At 45.1% G+C, this 22,002-nt stretch overlaps 2 protein-coding genes, 1 long non-coding RNA gene and 1 pseudogene across 10 annotated transcripts in view; 2 read left to right on the top strand and 2 right to left on the bottom strand.

Annotated features, from left to right (window-relative positions):
- Positions 1-22,002, top strand: part of LOC103346435 (neuroblastoma breakpoint family member 4) — a 1,612,367-nt gene that overhangs the window by 901,951 nt on the left and 688,414 nt on the right. The gene's annotated exons all lie outside the window — the stretch shown is intronic.
- The window catches only part of LOC103346987 (putative neuroblastoma breakpoint family member 5), a 344,943-nt gene that overhangs the window by 127,617 nt on the left and 195,324 nt on the right, over positions 1-22,002 (bottom strand). The window lies entirely within an intron of this gene.
- The window catches only part of LOC103346986 (neuroblastoma breakpoint family member 4), a 320,087-nt gene that overhangs the window by 144,329 nt on the left and 153,756 nt on the right, over positions 1-22,002 (bottom strand). The window lies entirely within an intron of this gene.
- LOC127488087 (adenomatous polyposis coli protein 2-like) lies at positions 7,037-15,790 on the top strand (annotated as a pseudogene).

Genomic DNA, 22,002 nt, shown 5'->3' with positions numbered 1-22,002 from the left:
AGTGAAATGGACACTATGAGAAATGGTGACTTGATCAGCATAGCCCTGACTGTTAATGAACAACTTAATACATTATCCCTCTTAGTAATTTTTTTGTCTGTTCTACTTAATATGACTGGTTTAATTCTGTAATTAATACACAGTTATTCTTAAGTGTTGAAATTTAACTGAAATGTGATCCCTGTTAAACATAAGAGTGGGAATAAGAGAGGGAAGAGATGTACAATTTGGGACATGCTCAAGCTGACTTGCCCCAAATGGTAGAGTAGTCCATAAGCTGTACTTTGGATATCTATATTCATTAAATATGAGTTAAAAAAAGAAAAGAAATATGATCTAGAGAGTCTTGCCTTTGAATGAGAAATTCAGGAACCAACCATGCTGAGAACAAATTGGGCTCTGTAAGCTAGGCACATGATGTGCCTCAGCTCCAGGCTCCCATCAGAGGCACTTTTTTCCCAAACCACTTTTTTCCCCAACCTAATCCTGAAAAAAATAACAGCACAACAACTTTCTCTGTGCCATCTGTAGCAGCGTTCCTCACTCCTAGGTCAGGGAAGAAAAGTCGATGCACAACCTCCCTGCATGACCACTATGCAGCTCGCATATCTGTCTTCCAGGGTGAAGGAGTCAGGAGGTAACAAAACTTGGCCAGGACTAATCACTGGGCATCTCACACAGCAGGGTGCCCAGGCCCTCTGTGCTGCAGGGGAGAGGGGCAGAAGGAGGCACCCACAGTGTAGGAGCCCCAGAGCTGTGAGGAATGGCACTGCCACAAAGGCACACTTGGGACGTGACTCTGGAACCCAGCTCCCACTGGCAGCACTGTCCTCCTTGGCCTTGTGCTGGCCCCAGAGCCTTCCCAAGGCAGGAACGATGTTTCTGTCTGTTTGCTATCAGCTCCTAGCCTAAGAAAGGACTTTGAAGACCAATCCCATTCACATAGCTACAAGGAAGACCTTTCTCTCTCTCTCTCTCTCTCTCTGGCACTGTCCGCACTGCCTGTCAAAAAGAAAAAAAGAAAAGAAGAAATGCTCAGGATCACTAGCCGTCAGGGAAATACAAATCAATACTACAATGGCCTTGTGAATGTGGGGAAAAAGCACCCTAATCCACTGCTGGTGGGAATGTAAACTGGTATTGCCACTATGGAAGATAGCATGGAGATACCTCAGAAATCTGAATACAGACATAGCATATGACACAGCCATTCCACCCCTGGGAATATACCTAAGGGAAGTGAAATCAGCATATGAAAAAAGAGTTATCACTGCCCTCCCCCGTATTTACTACAGCTCAAATCACAGCAGCAAAAATATGCAATCAGCCTAAATATCTATCACCTTAAGACTGAATAAAGACATTATGGGCTATGTACATATACAGACTGCATACGTATACAGACTGCATAGCCTGGCTATTGTGCACCCTACTGCAATAAGCATAGGCCTGTGAAAACTTCCCTGTCTATAATTATTTCTTTTTTTTAAAGCTACAGTACCAAACCTTTTGAGGTTTAACAGCTATTTTTTTTCACAGGCAGAGTTGGACAGTGACAGAGAGAAAGGTTTTCCTTCCGTTGGTTCACTCCCCCCCCCCAAATTGCCCTATGGCTGATGCACTGCACCGATCTGAAGCCAGGAGCCCGGTGCTTTCTCCTGGTCTCCCATGTGTGTGCAGGGCCCAAGTACTTGGACCATCCTCCACAGCACTCCCGGGCCACAGCAGAGAGCTGGACTGGAAGACGAGCAACCGGGAGAGAATCAGGTGCCCCGACCGGGACTAGAACCCGGTGTGCCGGTGCCGCAGGCAGAGGATTAGCCTGGTGAGCCACAGCGCCTGCCAAAATACAGTTCTTGAAAACTCAGTGAAACTGACAAAACGTTTATCCACAGGAAACAGGGGGAAAAAAGAGACCAGACTCCAGTGATTTAACAACAGAAATGACAGCGAGGACATTACTACCAACCTTACCAAAATAATAATCAAAAAGCACTACGGAAAATCCACAGAGCCCTACCATCACACCAAATGCGAGGAACCTGAAACTGTCCTCCTAGACCAGGAAACGGACCAGCATTTTCGCCCTTGTTCCTCCAGTCCACAGTCTCAGAGGTCTAGAGCAGGGCGGCTGGGCCATCACAAAGCAAACACACGGGAACGCGGGGCCATTCTGGGAGGAGACAGAGCCACCTCTGCTCTCGCACAGCTGCTCGCACAGCACGACCGCGACTCCACTCGCACCGTCGGGACCCAGTGGGAAACCGCAACAGCCACGCGTCACTCACCTCCAAGGGTGCCCAGTCTGCTGGCGGGACAGAGGCCCGCCAAGGCCGCTGCTTCCGGAAGGGGCTGAAGAAGAGAAACGCACCTGGGAAACAGCGTGGCAGCCTCTCCTGATCCCGGCCTGGCCCTGGGGCCGCTGGGTCTCCCTCAGGCTCGGCCAGCAGCATCGCAGACAGCTACTCAAGGCTCGTGCAGGCTCTCGGCAGGAGCGGACACGGCGCTGACTCCCACCTGAGCACCACTGGGCTGTAGGCGCCAGGCGTGAGGGTGCACTTCCGGGTCACAGCACCAGGCGCAGGCGCACTCCCCACTGGCTGTCACCATGGTGACACAGGATGCTTCTGCACACTGCCCCATCCAGCCTCCCAAGTTCCAGGACTGCTTCCAGTCTTGCCTCTCCAGGGTTCTCTGGGAGAACCCGGGCCATCAGCGTCTGCATCCCTGAGTCACAGCCTGGATAGTGTCTGTTTCATTTGACAGGTTTTCTTTTAGATGCTCAGTTAGTTGTCACAGATCAAGGGGAATATATGATATTTATCACTTGGGGACTGGCTTATTTCACTCACCATATTGTTTTCCAGATTCCTCCTTTTGTAGCAAATGACTGGATTTCATTTTTTTTTACTGCTATATACTATTCTTTAGAGTACATATCCCATAATATCTTTATCCAGTCTTCTGCTGATGGGCATTTGGGTTGGTTCCAGGTCTTAGCTATTGTGAATTGAGCTGCAATAAACATTGAGTTGCAGACAGCTCTTTTATTTGCCAATTTAAATTCCTTTGGGTAAATTTCAAGGAGTGAGATGGCTGGGTCTTATATTATGGCTATATTCAGGTTGGTGAGGAATCCCCAAACTGATTTCCATAGTGGCTTTACCAGTTTGCATTCCCACAAACAGTGGGTTAGTGTCCCTTTTGCCCCACATCCTTGCGAGCATCTGTTGTTGGTAGATTTCTGTATGTGAGCCATTCTAACCGGGGTGAGGTGAAACCTCATTGTGGCTTTGACTTGCATTTCCCTGATTGCTAGAGATCCTGAACATTTTTTCATGTGCCTGTTGGCCATTTGGATTTCCTCTTTTGAAAAATGTCTATTGAGGTGCTTGGCCCATCACTTAAGTTTGTTTTGTTGTTGTGGAGTTTCTTGACCTCTTTGTAGATTCTGGTTATTAATTCTTTATCAGTTGCATAATTTGCAAAAATTTTCTCCCATTCTGTCAGTTGCCTCTTCAGTTTCCTGACTGTTTCTTTTGCAGTACAGGAACTTCTCAGTTTGATATAATCCCTATTATTATTATTATTATTCTGACTTCTAGTAGCTATTTTTTCTTGTGTATGGACTGTTCCTTATATATTTTCTCATTTTAAATTTATTTATTTGTTTATTCATTCGTTTATTTATTCTGTCAAAAACAACACATTTGACATAGTATCACTTATGATACAATAAAAAGCAAATTGGAGTATTATGATTAGAAAAATACAGTAAACACAATTTTTATCTCTATGTTTGGGTAAAGGGAAATTTAATCCTTTTGTTGAACATGATTTTAATTTTCTCCAAATTTCCATGGAATTTTATTTTTAAAATCATTCAGAATGCTGAAGCAATGTGCCTGGTTTTGGGTGGCACAAACCTGAAAATTGAGATTCTCTTTTTGCAAAGCTCTGTGTAAGAACTGTGTACAGCCTCTTTGTTTTGCAATTTTTTCATGTATTACATTTCATTTTGGTTTATAAACTTTATTATGTTACATTTTGGCTTCATGTTGGATAATGGAATTCAGGTACTTAGATAAATTATATTTATATGTATATAATTTATCTAAGTACCTGAATATATATATTAATTATTATATGTATAATATATAATATACATTCATATTATTTATCTAATTACCTGGATACATATATATATATATATATATCAGGGCTCACACATTTTTTCATTCTGGAATCCTTATTTGTTTTATTGTTTTGGCTTACCACAGCTGTATTTTCCTTTGTTTTTGAGCTGTTCACCAAAATTTTGCTTGTTTCAAATTTAATTATTTGTTTATTCATTTGTTTATTTAGTCTTTTAAAAACAAAACCACATTTGGCATAGTATCACTGATGATACAAGAAACACATTAAATTGGAGTTTTATGATTAGTAAACTACAGGGAACACCTACCCTTATGATTTATGTGTCTGGGAAAAGTGAAGAAGAGAAGGATTTTAAGTTTCTCCAAAATGAATTTGACTACAATTTTTTTGTTTAAATCATTTGAAATGCTGAAGCCCCTTGGCCAGTATTGAGAGGCAGAAACCAGAAAATCAGTTCTCCTGTTACTAAGCTCTATATCAGATCTGGCTACAGCCTCTTTGTTTGTTTTGCATTTTAATGCATTACATTTCATTTTGGCTTATAAATATTTTTTGAGAGGCAGAGTGGACAGTGAGAGAGAGAGACAGAGAGAAAGGTCTTCCTTTGCCGTTGGTTCACCCTCCAATGGCTGCCGCAGCCAGCGCGCTGCGGCCGGTGCACCGCGCTGACCCGATGGCAGGAGCCAGGAGCCAGGTGCTTTTCCTGGTCTCCCATGGGGTGCAGGGCCCAAGCACCTGGGCCATCCTCCACTGCACTCCCTGGCCACAGCAGAGGGCTGGCCTGTAAGAGGGGCAACCGGGACAGAATCCGGCGCCCTGACCGGGACTAGAACCCGGTGTGCCGGCGCCACTAGGCGGAGGATTAGCCTAGTGAGCCGCGGTGCTGGCCTTGGCTTATAAATATTAATATGTTACATTTTGACTTCATTCTACATAATGGGATCCTGGTAATTGTAAAAATGGTCTTCTTTAATCAGGGCACTGGCATTTAACCTTCTGGAATCATACGTTTGTTTTATTGTTTTGGCTTCCAGCAGCCAGCTGTTTATGGGCTGTTACACACTTTTTTTTGTGTGGCACAAAGGAGAAAAATCTGGTTCTCTCATTGCAAAACTCTATATCAGATCTGGATACAGCCTCTTTGTTTATTTGCCTTTTTAAGTATTTTTAATGCATTATATTTCATTTTAGTTTATATATTTTATTATGTTACTTTTTGACTTCATGCCAGATTAAAGAATTTTGGTAATTGAATTAATTTTCTTTTTTTAATCAGGTCTCAGGCATTTCACCTTCTGCAATCCTACTTTCGTTTTCTTATTTTCCCTTACAGCAGCCAACTTTTCCTTTGTTAATGGGCTATTGCCCCTTTTATTCCTTGTCTTCAATCTATTCATTTGTTTATATATTTATTCTGTCATAAACAACAATAAAATTGACATTGTATCACTTATGATACAATAAAACACAACAAATTGGAGTTTTATGATTAGAAAACTTTTGGGAACACCTACCCTTATGATGTATGCGTCCGGGTCAATTAAAATTTAACTGTATTGTGCAAGAGAAGGATTTTAATTTCTCCAAAATGAATCTTACTGCGATTTTCTTGTTAAATCATTTGGAATCCTAAAACAACTCGTCTGGGTTTTGGTTGCACAAACAAGAAAAATCTGGTTCTCTTGTTGCTAACTTCCATATCAGACCTGGCTGCAGACTGTTGGTTTATTTGGTATTTCATTTCATTTGGGCTTATAAATTTTATTATTTTACATTTTGGCTTCAGGCCGCATAATGGAATTCTGGTAATTATGCAAATACCCTTTCTTTTTATCAGGGCACTGGCATTTTACCTTCTGGAATTCTAGATTTTCTTTTATTGTTTTGGCTTCAACTAGTCAATATTTTCTTTGTTTATGGACTGTTCACCACATTATTTTGATTTTAAATTTATTTGTTTATTCATTGGATTAATTATTTATTCTGTCCTAAATAAAAGCACATTTGACATAATATCCAATATGATACCTAAAACAGCAAATTGGAGATTTGTGATTAGAAAACTACCCTTATGATCTATCTTATGGGAAAAATGAAATTTAAGTGGGAGAGAAGAATTTTAAATGTCTCTAAAACAAGTTTAACTGCAGTTTTCTTATTAAAATCATTTGGAATTCAAAATCAGCAATCTTGGCCTGTTTTGGGTGCCACAGATAGAAAAAGCTGGTTCTCTTGTTACAGAGCTCCATATCAGTTCTGGCTATAGCCTCTTTGTCTGTGGTGGGGTGTTTTTGATATTTTTTCATGTATTGCATTGCATTTTGGTTTATAAATTTTATTACGTTACATTTTGGCATCATGCCAGATAATGGATTTAAGTAAATGAATATGCTCCTCTTTAATCAGTGTGTAGGTTTTTTACCTTCTGGAATTCTAAGTTTGTTTTATTGCTTTGGCTTCCAGCTGCTGCCTTTTTCTTTGTTTATTTGTGTATTCTGTCAGAAAAACACACTTGACATAGTATCCCTATTGTACAAAAAACCCAAGAAATTAGAGTTTTATGATTAGAAAACTACAAGGAACACCTACCCTTATGATCAATGTGTCTGGAAAAGTGAAATTTAAGCCTTTTGTAGTAGAGAGGAATTTTAAGTCTCACAAACCAAGTTTGACTGTGATTTCCTTGTTAAAATAATTCAGAATTATAAAGCAACTTGACCTGTTCTGGGTGCAACAAACCAGAAAAAATCCAGTTCTTTTTGCAAAGCTCCATATCAGATCTGGGAACAAAATCTTTGTTTCTTAGTATTTTTGGAATTTTATTCATCAATTCCATTTCCTTTTGGTTTATATTTTAACTATGTTACATTTTGCCTTCATGCCGATAATACAATTCAGGTAATTGGATTGATTTTCTTTTTTAATCAGGGTTCAAGCATTTTAATTCTTCAATTCCAGGTATTTTTTTTGGCTTCCAGCAGCTGCATATTTCTTTGTTTAGGGACTATTCCCAAATTTTTCCTTGTCTTAAATTTATTTGTATGCTTATTCATTTATTCTATGAAAAACAATACATTAGAAATAGTATCACTGTCGATACAAAGAAACACAACAAACTGTCATTTTATGATTAGAAAACTACAGGAAACATCTACTCTTATGATCTATTTGTTTGGAAAAATTGCAATTTAAGCCCTCTGTAGAAGAGAAGGTTTTATGTTTCTCTAAATTGAGATTAACTGAGGTTTTCTTCCCAAACTCATTCAGAATGCTCAAGCAATTTTCCCAGATTTGGGTGGCACAAACAAAAAAAAATACAGTTCTCTTGTTGATCACCTCCATATCAGAGCTGTCTAGAGCCTCTCTTTGTTTGTTTTTTTTTTTTTTTGACAGAATAAATAAATGAACAAATGAATAAACAAATAAATTTAAAACCAGAAAAAATCTGGAGAACAGCCCATAAACAAAGGAAAATATTCTGCTGGTAGCCAAAACAATAAAACAAACCTAGAATTCCTGATTAAAACAACATCATTAACCCAGTACCTGAATTCCATCATCCAGCATGAAACGTAAGGTAACATAATAAAATTTATAAACCAAAATGAAATATAGCACATGAAAAAATGTAAAACAAACAAACCAAGATCAGTATCCTGATCTGATATGGAAATTTGAAACAAGAGAACTGGATTTCGCTGAGGTTTTTTTTGAATTTTAATTTAGAATGTATTTGAGAAACACAGAGACATACCACCACCACCCCTCCCACCTGCTGGTCCACGCCCCCAAATGCCCACAAAGGCCGCCCAATCCTCAGAGGGTGGGGCAGAGCCGTCTACTCTAGCCACCCTATGCCCGGAGGGTCTGTTCCAGCTACACCTGACCCCGCCTCCACCCTCCCCCACCCAGGCAGGTGCTCCGTGACCACAACTGCCTGCAGAAGCTGCTGCAGCACCTGACCTCACACAGCCTGACCATTGTGAGTGACGCATGCTGCATGTTCTGGAACCTGTCAGCCTGCAGCACGTGAGACCAGGAGCTGCTGTGGGACCTGGGTGCCGTGGGCATGCTGCGCAACCTGGTGCACTCCGGGCACAAAATGATCGCCATGGGCAATGCCACTGCCCTGAACAACCTGCTGGCCTACCAGCCCGCCAGGCACCAGGCAGCCGCCATGGCCATGTCCCCCGGCACCTGCGTGCCCAGCCTCTGTGTGTGCAAGCAGCGGGCACTAGAGGCAGAGCTTGACACCCGGCACCTGGTGCAGGCGCTCGGCCACCTGGAGAAGCAGGCCCTGGCTGAGGCGGAGGCCGAGGTTGCAGCCGCCGCCAAGAAGCCACTGCTGCCCCTGTGGCACCTGGACGGGCTGGCGCGGTACTACGCCTCCGACTGGGGCTGCTTCGAGGACGACCACGACGCGCCCGAGAAGGAGGAGGGCAGCAAGGCTGTTGTGGCGGCCAAACCCAAACCAAGCTGGTGCTGGGGTCCACGGAGCAACCATCTGATGGAGGACATCTCGGCCTTGCACACCTCATCTGACTACAGCTTCAGCCTCAGCTCCGAGGATCCCGGGCAGTTGTGGGGTGGGGTGGGGTGGGGTGGGGAGGGCAGGCGCATCCCCTGCTGCTCAAGGCAGCTCATGCCAGCCTGTCCGACGACAGCCTCAACAGCAGCAGCAGCAGCAACGGCTACTGCCCGCGGGAGCACATGAGGACCTGCCCGCTTGCCGCGCTGCCCAAGCACTGCAAGGAGCTCCTGGGCGGGCAGCCATGGCCCGCTCGGCTCGACCGTGGGCCCACCCAGGACGCCGCCGGCGCCAACGCCCGCGTGCGCACCATCAAGCTGTCGCCCACCTATCAGAAAGTGCCTCTGCTGGAGGCCGCGGGCAGGGCAGGCACCAGGAATCCTGGCGGCCCCCAGGTGGCCCCCAGGGCCTGGAAGCAGCACTGGCTGCTGTCTGAGGGCCTGAGCAGGTGCCCGAGAAGCTGGGAGCCGGCTGGCCGGCCACGGCCAACAGGCCGCTGCAGAGGCTGGTGGCGCAGGAGGGGCCCCTCTTGCTGACCCGCTGCAGCTCGCTGTCCTTGGCCGGACGCCTCACCCCCAGCGAGGCCAGAGACCTGGACAGCGACTCCTCCCTCGAGGGCCTGTGTCGCTCCCCGTTTTCGTGGAGGAGCGACACTGAACCCTGCACTGTTCTTTCGTCTGCTCGGCCCTCCCCGGATTTGCTGCTGGTTCTTCCCGGGTTGGCTACTGTCCCTTCCACCTCCGTGGAAGGGTGGTTCCCCCTGGCCACTTTCCCCACTTCCGCAGGGGAGCGGCACACTGCCGGCCGGCTCTCTTGGGGGCTGCACAGGTGTTCCCCTTAGATGATCCCCTTAGATGTTCCTGGTGCATGCCGTCTCTCTCCTCCTTTATAGTCCTCCTCCGCCAATCCCAACTCGGCTGCCCACACGCCGAGTACGCTGCTCTCCTCCAATCAGGAGCAAGTCCTACAGTTTATTGGCTGAACTGGAGGCAGCTGCGTAGAAGCTGTTTTCTCCTCTCCCAGCGCCATATTGTGGGAGAGCAGATGCATAGAATAAGTCTTAATTCCAGTAACTCAGTCCAGTCCGGGTTGCTCCCAGTTGCTCCCCACAGAATCCCTTTCTTTTTATTTTTGGCGTTGATATGCGCCTGTCTTCGGTGCCCCGCGGCACACACTCTGCTCTGCTTGCTAGAGTTGCCCACAGGTTCTTACAAGTGCTATCAATCAGGCAAACCGAATCCGGGTCCTCTCTTCGCCATGTTGTGAGGAGGTTTATAGGTGCTGATGCGTGTTTGTGTTCGGTGCCCTGCAGCGCATGCTCTGCTCTGCCTGCAGGTGCTTACAAGCCCTATCAGGCAAACCGAATCCAAGCCTTCTCATTGCCATATTGTGGGGAGGCTTATTGGTGTTGATTCGTGCCTATCTTCGGTGACCTGCAGCTCATACTCTGGTCGAGCTGCCTGCTGGTGCTTATTGCCCTAATCAGGTAGACCGAATCCAAGCTCTCTCATTGCTGGGTTGTGGGGAGGCCTTTCTCTATTTCTCTATCTCCGGGCATTCCTATTTCTCCCATTTTACTTCTATCTTCCAGCATTCCTATTTCTCTCATTTTACTTCTAAAACTTCTGTTTCTCTTATCCCTGCGGCTTCCCGGCGCCCGCGCCGAGGCTGCTTCTCGGCGCCTCGCCGCCCCGCGGCAGCTTCACGGCTCTGCGCGGCTTCCCGGCGCCTTGCCCCACCAGCGGGCTCCCAGCTCTGCGCGGCTCGGCTTCGCGCGCACACTCCGCAGTCTCCACGCCCTTCGCGTCCTCACCACGGCCTCTGCCAGCCCCGCGTTCCCTATCCATTCACGCCCCGTGCTCTCTCTGCACGCAGTGGCTTCCGCGAGTCACACAGCCCCAGCTCACGTTTCCGCCACCACCGGCATTCAGTCCAAGTTCCCCGGACTAACCTGGCGAATTCCAACCTGGCGGCCCACGTCTCTGCCTCTGGTTCCAGATCTTCGCCTCTTGCTCCCCGGGGTGACTTGAAGAATTCCAAGGTGGCTTACGTCTCCGCCTCGGCCTGCACTCGCGGCTTCATCCTCCCTAACATTTTTCTCTACCCGGTATGTTTCCTTAAGTTTTCTTCCAACAATATTCCTCCCTCATTTCTCCTGGCCTCTCCCCACAGTCCGTATCCAAGTCTAAGTTTCTTATAGGTTTCACTTTCACTTTCAACCTGCAGTCCGTATCTGAGTCTAAGTTTCTTCTTGCTTTCACTTTAAATCCTAACTTCTTTCCCACAGTCCATATCCGAGTCTCTGCCTAGGCTTTCAATAGCTTCTTCCAGCACCTAGGCTCTTTGCTAGTCTCTCTCTCCGGTATTTTCCTTCTTCTTCCCTCCTAGGTTTCCTATCCAAGTCACAGCACCATTATGTCGCTCCCCGTTTTCGTGGAGGAGCGACACTGAACCCTGCACTGTTCTTTCGTCTGCTCGGCCCTCCCCGGGTTTGCTGCTGGTTCTTCCCGGGTTGGCTACTGTCCCTTCCACCTCCGTGGAAGGGCGGTTCCCCCTGGCCACTTTCCCCACTTCCGCAGGGGAGCGGCACACTGCCGGCCGGCTCTCTTGGGGGCTGCACAGGTGTTCCCCTTAGATGTTCCCCTTAGATGCTCCTGGTGCATGCCGTCTCTCTCCTCCTTTATAGTCCTCCTCCGCCAATCCCAACTCGGCTGCCCACACGCCGAGTACGCTGCTCTCCTCCAATCAGGAGTAGGTCCTACAGTTTATTGGCTGAACTGGAGGCAGCTGTGTAGAAGCTGTTTTCTCCTCTCCCAGCGCCATATTGTGGGAGAGCAGATGCATAGAATAAGTCTTAATTCCAGTAACTCAGTCCAGTCCGGGTTGCTCCCAGTTGCTCCCCACAGGCCTGGAGGAGGCCAGCCCCAAAGAGGCGGAGTTCGACCGGGCATAACGTGGGCCTGGGGCCGCTTCCCTACCCATGGCCATCCAGGCCCGCTGGCGGGGCTGTGGCTGGGGCCTGGGCATGGAGGACGCCATGCTGTCCAGCTCGTCGGAGAACTGTGTGCAGGAGACGCCGCAGGTGCTGAGCCACTGCAGCTCCGTGAGCTCCCTGGGCAGCTTCAAGAGATCCCAGCCATCACCAGTTCCATCCCCAGTGACCCCTGAGGTGGACTGGGCAGCAGCATGGTGAGCCCCAGGGAGCTGCCCAATAGCCTCGGGCAGACCATGTCGCCCAGCAACAGTAAGACGCCGCCGGCCACGCAGCCCGGCCAGCCCAAGGGCAGCCAGGTCAGCCTGCAGTGGGAGAGCTACGGGAAGCGCTTCCTGGACATCCCCAACTGCCGGCAGCCCTGCCGCCTGCCTTCTGAGCTGGACGCCTGCAGCATCCGCTTCACCATGAAGAAGCTGGACGAGAACTTCTGCGCCTCCAGACGCAGTGCACTGGCCCTGCACGAGCACTACGTGCAGCAGGACCTGGAGCTGGGGCTGCTGCTGCCCACCTGTCCCGACCTCCACACCAGCCACCATCAGTGAGAAGAGGCCGCTGGACGCCAGGAGGGGCCGCCACCCGTGGGCTCCCGCACCCGCATGGCCGCGGACCAGGAGCTGGAGCTGCTGCATGAGTGCCTGAGGGCGGCCGTGCCTGTACAGCTCTGCACGGTGGCCTTGGCACTGGTGCCCAGCCACCGGGCACTGCCCATCCCTGTCTACATGCTGGTGCCCACCCGGGCCCAGGAGGAAGACTCGTGCACCAACTCGGCCGAGGGCACTCCGGTCAGCTTCTCCAGCGCCATGTCCCTCAGCGAGGAGACCCTGCAAGGGCCCACCAGGGAGCAGCCCTGAGGCTGGCTGGACAGGCGGGAGCCCCCCGGCCTCGCGGCCCCAGCCAGCCAGATCTCCAGAAACCGGCTCAAAGCCGGGGGCGGTGGCTGGAGCCCGGAGCAGAGCCGGGGCACAGTCAGGAGCCGGACCGGGCTGGAGCTGCCCCTGGGCCAGCCCGCAAGTGCCCACTTGGACCAGGCTGGGGTGGAGGGGGGAGGCAGTCCCTGTGCCTCAGGACGTCCACCAAGGAGGCCGTGTACTGCTTCTAGGACTCTGAGGAGGCGCCCTCCTCTGCCGGGCCGCACCTGCGGTGACTGTCCACGATCCCGCGGGCCCTGAGGCGGGGCGGGAAGGAGGCCCAGGCCCCAGCCAAGGCGGCCTCTCAGGCCCAGCCGCCCCCCCCACCCCAGCCCAGCCCCGGCTGATCGCCAAGGAGACCCCCACCTTGCTATTCTCTGAGCTCTTCGGCCAGCTCGCTCAGCGAGCCTGAGCCCTGTGAGCAGCCGGCCAGGCCAGCCACCTGGGAGGCCCAGAGCCTACTGTCCCCCAGGCCCCACGCCAGGGAGGTAGGGATGACAGCTCCCCCAGCCCGTGCTCAGAGTAGGAGCTCCTGCGCTGCTGCATCGGCTTAGCCCTGCCCAGGTGCCACAAGGCCCAGGCTCTGGGCAGGACCAGTGACCAGCAGAGGCACCCCAGGACTGCCTCGAGGAGGCGGCCGGCTCAGACCAGGCCTTGGACCTGGACAGCGTCCAGTGGTGCACCATCCAGGAGGGCGGCAGCTCCATCATCATGTGGCTGCACCAGGCGGCCTTCTCCGAGTCCGACTCACTCCTGTCCCTGGGGTCTGCTCTATCCACGGGCCCCTCCCTGCAGCTCTCCATGTGCAGGAACAGGTGCCAGCCCAGGGCCGGGCCGGGGAGGGCAGTGCCTGGCGGCCAGGATTTCTCTGGTTTTTGCATCCAAAATTAGCCAAGATGCTTTACCATTCTGAATAATTTTAACCAGAAAACCAGTTAAACTCATTTTGGAGACACTAAAATCCTTCTCTTCTAGAAAAGTCTTTTAAATTTCACTTTTCCCAGACACATAGAGCATAGGGTAGCTGTTCCTTATAGTTTTAGAATGATTAAAATCCAAATTATTGTGTTCTTTTGTATTAAGGGATACTATGTCTAATGTGTCTTTGTTTTTGATAGAATAAATAAGCAAATGAATAAACAAACAAGTAAATTTACAAACCAGAAAAACGTGTGAATAGCCCATAAACAAAGGAAAAAAATGGCTGATGGAAGACAAAACAATAAAACTAACCCAGAATTCCAGAAGGTAGAATTCATGTGTCCTGATTCAAATGACCAGTTAATCAAATTACCAGGATTCCATTATCCAACATGAAGCCAAAATATAACATAACAAAATTATAAACCAAAATGAAATGTAATACATAAAATGTATACCAAAAAAAAAAAAAAAACCCAAAGAGGTTGTCATTGATCTGATATGGAGGTTATGACCAAGAGAAGTAATTATTCTGGTTTGTGCCACTGAAAACCAACCAAGTTGATTTACTATTCCAAAGCATTTTATCAAAAAAAAAAAAAAAACACAGTCAAACCCATTTTGGAGAAATGTAAAATCCTCCTCTTGTACAAACAGCTTAAATTTCACTTTTCTTAGACATATAAATCATATGGATAGGTGCTTCCTGTATGCTTCTAATCAAAAATTCCCATTTGTTGTGTTTTTTGTATTCTAAGGGATACTATATCATGTGTGTTGTTGTTTTTGAAAGGATAAATAAACAAATCAGTAAACAAATAGATTTAAAACTAGAAAAAATGTGGGTAAGAGCCCATAAACAAAGGACAAATCATCTGCTGGTAGCCAAAACAATAAAAAACCTAGAATTACAAAAGGTAAAATTCCTATTCCCTGATTGAAAAGACAATTTAACCAATCATAAGGATTCAATAATCCAACAGGAAGCCAACATGTAGCAGAATAAAATAAATCAAAATGAAATGCAATACATGAAATAAATGCAAGACAAAGCAGCTATAGCCAGATTGGATATGGAGGTTAGCAACAATAGCAGTGAACTTCCCTCATTTGTGGCACTGAAATCCACTGATATTGCTTTAGCATTCTGAATGATTTTAACAAGAAAACCACAGTCAAACATGTTTTGGAGAAATTAAAATACTTCTCTTCTAAAAAAGGCTTAGATTTCATTTTTCCCACACACGTAGAGTATAAGGGTAGATGTTACCTGTAATATTCTAATCATAAAACTACAAATTGTGTTTTTTGTAACATAAGTTTACTATGTCAAATGTGTTGTTGTTTTTGTCAGAATGATAAATAGATAGATAGATAAATAAATAAGAATTAAATAGATTTTTGTTTTTGATTTTTTTTTTTTTGACAGGCAGAGTGGACAGTGAGAGAGAGAGACAGAGAGAAAGGTCTTCCTTTGCCATTGGTTCACTCTCCAATGGCCGCCCCGGCTGGTGCACTACAGCCAGTGCACCACGGTGATCCAAAGGCAGGAGCCAGGTGCTTCCCCTGGTCTCCCATGGGGTGCAGGCCCAAGCACTTGGGCCATCCTCCACAGCACTCCCGGGCCACAGCAGAGAGCTGGACTGGAAGACGAGCAACTGGGAGAGAATCAGGTGCCCCAACTGGGACTAGAACCCGGTGTGCCGGCGCCACAAGCAGAGGATTAGCCTAGTGAGCCACAGCGCCTGCCAAAATACAGTTCTTGAAAACTCAGTGAAACTGACAAAACGTTTATCCACAGGAAACAGGGGGAAAAAAGAGACCAGACTCCAGTGACTTAACAACAGAAATGACAGCAAGGACATTACTACCAACCTTACCAAAATAATAATCAAAAAGCACTACGGAAAATCCACAGAGCCCTACCATCACACCAAATGCGAGGAACCCGAAACTGTCCTCCTAGACCAGGAAACGGACCAGCATTTTCACCCTTGTTCCTCCAGTCCACAGTCTCAGAGGTCTAGAGCAGGGCAGCTGGGCCATCAAAAAGCAGACAGGAACGTGGGGCCATTCCGGGAGGAGACAGAGCCACCTCTGCTCTCGCACAGCACGACCGCGATGCCACTCGCACCGTCGGGACCCAGGAGCAACAGGCACGCCAGTAGCGAAGAACCCCAGTGGGAAACCGCAACAGCCACGCATCACTCACCTCCAAGGGGGTCCGGTCTGCTGGCGGGACAGAGGCCCGCCAAGGCCGCTGCTTCCCGAAGGGGCTGAAGAAGAGATACGCGCCTGGGAAATGGCGCGGCAGCCTCTCCTGATCCCGGCCTGGCCCTGGGGCCGCTGGGTCTCCCTCAGGCTCAGCCAGCAGCATCACAGCTCGTGCAGGCTCTCGGCAGGAGCGGACACGGCGCTGACTCCCACCTGAGCACCACTGGGCTGTAGGCGCCAGGCGTGCGGGTGCACTTCCAGGTCACAGCACCAGGCGCAGGCACCGGCCTCTCTCTCTCTCCTTTCTCTCTCTCTATTTCTTTCTTGACAGGCAGAGTGGACAGTGAGAGAGAGGGAGAGAGAAAGGTCCAGAATTAAATAGATTTAAAACCAGAAAAAATGTAAGGAACAGCCTGTAAACAAAGAAAAAATCGTTTGCTGGAAGCCAAAACAAAAAAACAAACCTAGAATTAAAGAAGGTAAAATATCTGTTTCCTCATTAAAAAATATTAAATCCAATGACCTGAATTCTATTATCTGGAATGAAGGCAAAATGTAACATACTAAAATTTATAACCCAAAATGAAAGAATATATGAAAAATGCAAAAAGAAACAAAGAGGCTGTAGCCAGAGGCTGTAGCTAGATCTGATACAGAGCTTTGCAACAAGCAAACCAGTTTTTTCTGGTTTGCGCCACCCAAAACTGGCCCAGTTGCTTTAGCATTCCAAATTATTTTAACAAGTAAACCACAATCATACTTGTTTTGCAGAAACTTAAAATGCTTCCCTTCTACAAAGGCTTAAATTTCACTTTTCTCAGACTCATGGATCATAAGGGTAGTTGTTCCCTGTAGTTTTCAAATCATAAAAAGACAATTTGTTGTGTTTTTGTATCATAAGCAATACAAAAGTCAAATGAGTTGTTTTTTTTGACAGAATAAATAAATAAACAAATGAATAAACAAATTTTAAGTTAGAAAAAAGTGCGGAATAGCACATAAACAAAGAAAAATTGGAACTGGAAGGTAAAATTACTATGTACTGATTAAAAAAAGAAAATTAAGCTAAATACATGAATTTTGTTATCTAGCATGAAGCCAAATTGTAACATACTAAAATTTATAAACAAAAATGAAATGTGATTCATGAAAATAATGCAAAGCAAACAAACAAACAAACCAGCAAAGAGGTTGTAGCCAGATCTGGTATGGAGCTATGCAAAAAGAACCAGATGTTTCTGGTTTGTGCCACCTAAAACCTGTCACATTGCTTTAGTATTCCAGATGATTTTAACAAGAAAACTGCAGTCAAACTCATTTTAGAGAAATTTAAATTCCTTCTCTAAATGCTTAAATTTCTCTGTTCTCAGACACAAAGTTCAAAAGAGTAGGTGTTCTATGTAGTTTTCTAATCATGAAACTCCTACTAGTTGTATTTTTGTTGTTTTTGACAGAATAAATGAATAAACAAATAAATATAAACAAGATATAAGGTGGGGAACAGCCCATAAACAAAGGAAAAACATCTGCTGGAGCCAAAACAATAAAACAAACCTAGAATTCCATAAGATAAAATACGTGTGCCCTGATTTAAAAAATTATCTGATTACCCTTATCCTGCATGAAGCCAAAATGTAACATAATAAAATTTATAATCCAAAATGAAATGTAATACCTGAAAAAATACCAAAAAAAAAATAAATAAACAAACAGAGGCTGTAGCCAGAACTGATGTGCAGCATAGCAAAAAGAGATTCAGATTTTTCTGCTTTGGGCCACCAAAACCTGGAGAGGCTTCTTTAGCGTTCTGACTGATTTTAATAAGGAAACTGCAGTCAAATTCATTTTGCAGAAATTTAAATCCTTTTCTTCTTCAAAAGCCCTAAATCTCACTTTTCCCAGACACATATCATAAGGGTAGGTGTTCCCTGCACTTTTCAACTCACAAAATCAATATTTATTGAATTTGATTGTATCACAAGAGATACTATGTCAAATGTGTTGTTTTTGACAGAATAAATAATGAATAAACAAATAAATTTAAAACCAGAAAAAATATGGTTAACAGCCTGTAAACAAAGGAAAAGGCAGCTCCTTGAAGTCAAAACCAACAAACAAACCTAGGATTCCAGAAGGTAAAATACCTGAGTCCTGATAAAATAAAAAATTTATTTCCTGAATTCCATTATTGGGTATAAAGCCAAAATATAACATAATAATATTTATAAAAAAGTGAAATATAATTCATGAAAAAATACAAAAAAAGAAACAAAGAAACTCATTTTGGAGAAGCTTTCAATATTTCTCTTCTACAAAAGGCTTAAATTTCACATTTCCTAGACAGATAGATCATAAGCGTAGGAGTTCCCTGTAGTTGTGTAATGATAAAACTCAAATTTTTTGGTATTTTTTTAATCATAAGGGATACTATATCAAATGTGTTTTGTTTGACAGAATCAATAAAAAAACAAATGAATAAACAAATAAATAATTTTACAAATGAGAAAAAATGTGGGGAAACTCCCATAAACAAAAAAAAAAGTGGCTGCTGGATGCCAAAACAATAAAGCAAACCTAGAATTCCATATTATAAAATGCCTATTATCTTATTATAAAAAGATTTATATGAATTTCTTCTCATCAATCCCCATTTTTTAAACATATTATGTGTTTTTCCTGTCATCAACAACAACACATTTGGCATGGTATTATTTATGATTCAAAAAAAAATCTAGCATCTGAAATATTAGTCTTAAAAAATATACAGAGAACACCTTAAATTCTGATATATGCATTAGGGAAAACTTAAATTTAAACTTTTTTCAGTGCAGAAGAACTTTTCGGGGATTAAACTGAGTTTGTCTCACATTTTCCTTTTTTCCTTTTAGGAAAATCAGGAAACCTAAGGGAACATTTCATTGGCTGGTTTTGGATGATACAAGTGAATACAATGCAGTTCTGTTGCTATTAACACATTTAGTAACCAGGTAAAATTTTCTTTTTTTAAATTTCCTTTTATATTTTTATTTTATATTTTACATTTTACTTTGTATTTAAGAAATTTAGTTTATTTTTTTGGCCTTCCTGTCAATAATTGAATTCATGTAATTGGATATGGAATTTTTTTTAAATCATAGCTCATGCATTTCACCTCTGGAATTCCTCATTTTTTATTGTTTTGGCTTTCTGCTCTCACTTATCCTTTTGGCTATGTGCCATTCAATTCATGGTTTTCAGTTTATAAAATATATGAATCTATTTTTAACACAATAACAAAACTTTTGACCTGGTATACCATAAGATAAAAACACACCCCATATCTGAGTTGATATTCTTAGAAATGTATAGAGAACACCCACACTTCTGTTATAAGCATTTGGAAAAAGTTAAACTTAAGTCTTTTTCAGTACAGAAGCATTTCCCAGTTTGAAAGTGAGGTAGTCTCATGTTTTCCTTTAAGATACAAAATAGCCAGCATGGCAGCTCAATAGGATAATCCTTCACCTGCTGTGCAGGCACACCGGATTCTAGTCCTGGTCCGGGCACCGGATTCCATCCCAGTTGCCCCTCTTCCAGGCCAAATCTCAGCTGTGGCCTGGGAGTGCAGTGGAGGATGGCCCAAGTGCTTGGGTCCTGCACCCCATGGGAGACCAGGAGAAGCACCTGGCTCCTGGCTTCACATCAGCGTTATGCGCTGGCCACAGGTCGCTGGCCGCGGCTGCCATTAGAGGGTGAACCAATGGCAAAAGGAAGACCTTTCTCTCTCTCTCTCTTTCTCACTATGCACTCTGCCTGTCAAAAAAAATAATAATACAGACAATACCTACATATCTGATATATGTATTTGGGAAATGTTAAATTTAAGTCTTTTTAAGTACAGAAGGATTTCATGCTTATTGAAAATCAGTTCAGCCGGCGCCTCGGCTCACTAGGCTAATCCTCCGCCTTGGGGCGCTGGCACACCGGGTTCTAGTCCTGGTCGGGGCTCTGGATTCTGTCCTGGTTGCCCCTCTTCCAGGCCAGCTCTCTGCTGTGGCCAGGGAGTGCAGTGGAGGATGGCCCAAATGCTTGGGCCCTGCACCCCATGGGAGACCAGGAGAGGCACCTGGCTCCTGGCTTCAGATCAGCGTTATGCACCGGCCACAGGTCACTGGCCGTGGCGGCCATTGGAGGGTGAACCAATGGCAAAGGAAGACCTTTCTTTCTGTCTCTCTCTCTCTCACTGTCCACTCTGCCTGTCCAAAAAAAGAAAGAAAGAAAGAAAGAAAGAAAGAAAGAAAGAAAGAAAGAAAATGAGTTCACCTCAGACCTCAGGTTTCCCTTTTAAAATAATCAGGAATTGGCCGGCGCCGCAGCTCACTAGACTAATCCTTTGCCTTGCGGCGCAGCCCCACCGGGTTCTAGTCCCGGTCGGGGCGCTGGATTCTGTCCCAGTTGCCCCTCTTCCAGGCCAGCTCTCTGCTGTGGCCAGGGAGTACAGTGGAGGATGGCCCAAGTCCTTGGGCCCAGCACCCACATGGGAGACCAGGATAAGTACCTGGCTCCTGCCATCGGATCAGCGTGCTGGCCGCGGCGGCCATTGGAGGGTGAACCAACGGCAAAGAAGGCCTTTCTCTCTGTCTCTTTCTCTCTCACTGTCCACTCTGCCTGTCAAAAGAAAATAAAAAATATAAATAAATAAAATTAAAATAATCAGAAATGCTGCAGCAACACTTCATTAGCTGGTTTTGGGTGGTAAAAGCAAGAAAAATCCAATCCTGTTGCTACTAATCATGATTAACAGACCAGGCCATATTTTATTTCTTTTCTTCTTTTCAAAAATTTTTGTGTTGTATAAAGGAACGCCTCAGGGAAACTCACTTTAATAACTGTGAAATCCTACTGAACTGAAAAAGGCTTAAATTTAACTTTTCCCAAACACACATATCAGAAGTGACTATATTCTCTGTGTATTTCTTTTTTTTTTCTTTTTATTTATTTATTTTTTATTTTTTGACAGGCAGAGTGGACAGTGAGAGAGAGAGAGACAGAAAGAAAGGTCTTCCTTTGCCGTTGGTTCACCCTCCAATGGCCACTGTGGCCAGCACACTGCGGCCAGCGCACCGCGCTGATCCAATGGCAGGAGCCAGGTGCCTCTCCTGGTCTCCCATGGGGTGCAGGGCCCAAGCACTTGGGCCATCCTCCACTGTACTCCCTGGCCACAGCAGAGAGCTGGCCTGGAAGAGGGGCAACCGGGACAGAATCCGGCGCCCCGACCGGGACTAGAACCCGGTGTGCCGGTGCCGCAAGGCAGAGGATTAGCCTAGTGAGCCACGGCACCGGCCCTCTCTGTGTATTTCTAATAATAAAATTCAGATGTGGGATTTTTTTTTATCTTCATTTATACCATGTCAAATATGTTGTTGTTGATGACAGAAAAAGTAAATAAATATATTTTAAAAAATAGGAATCTCTCAGGGTAAAGGCACATAACCAAAAGGATGAGGAATGGCAGGGAGACAAAACATAAAAAAAAAAAAAAAAAAAAAAAAAAAAAAAAAAAACAAAGCTGAGGAATCCAAATGGTAAAGTGCATGTGTCATGATATGAAAAATAAGACTAAAATAAGCTAAAATAATAAAAGACTAAAATGTTTTAAAAATTACACAATAAAGTGTACCACATGAAAGTTAAAACAAATAGAATGAAAATGTGGCCTGTTCTGTTAGTCATGGCCTGTTCTGTTAGTCATGGTTAGTAGCAATAGAACTGAATTTTTCTGGTTTGTACCACCCAAAACCAGCCAATGAAATGTTGCTCCAGCATTCCTGACTTCTTTAAAGGAAAATTTGAGGCAAACTCATTTAAAATAACTGTGAAATCAGTCTATATTGAAAAAGGCTTAAATTTAAATATTCCCAAATACATGAATTAGAAGTACAGGTGTTCTCTGTGTATTTCCAAGAATAAAATCTCAGATTTTTTTTGTTTTTGTTTTTGTATCTTACGCTGTACTATGTCAAATGTGTTGTTGATGGCTTAAAAACCATTATCTAAAAAATTTTAGATAATTACCTAAGTTATCTAAAAACAAAACAAAACAAAACAAAAACAAAACAGGGATCCATGAGGGGATTGGCACATAGCTAAAAGGATAAGACAGCCACCAGGAAGACAAAACAATAATAAAACTGAGGAATCCAAAAGATGAAATGTGTGAGCCATGATTTAAAAAAAAGACCACATATTCAATTATATGTGCTCAACCATCACACAGAAAGCCAAAAAATAACACTAAA

This window comes from Oryctolagus cuniculus, chromosome 12 (assembly GCF_964237555.1).
Source record: "Oryctolagus cuniculus chromosome 12, mOryCun1.1, whole genome shotgun sequence".
NCBI lineage: Eukaryota > Metazoa > Chordata > Mammalia > Lagomorpha > Leporidae > Oryctolagus > Oryctolagus cuniculus.
This window is presented reverse-complemented; position numbering and strand designations above follow the sequence as displayed.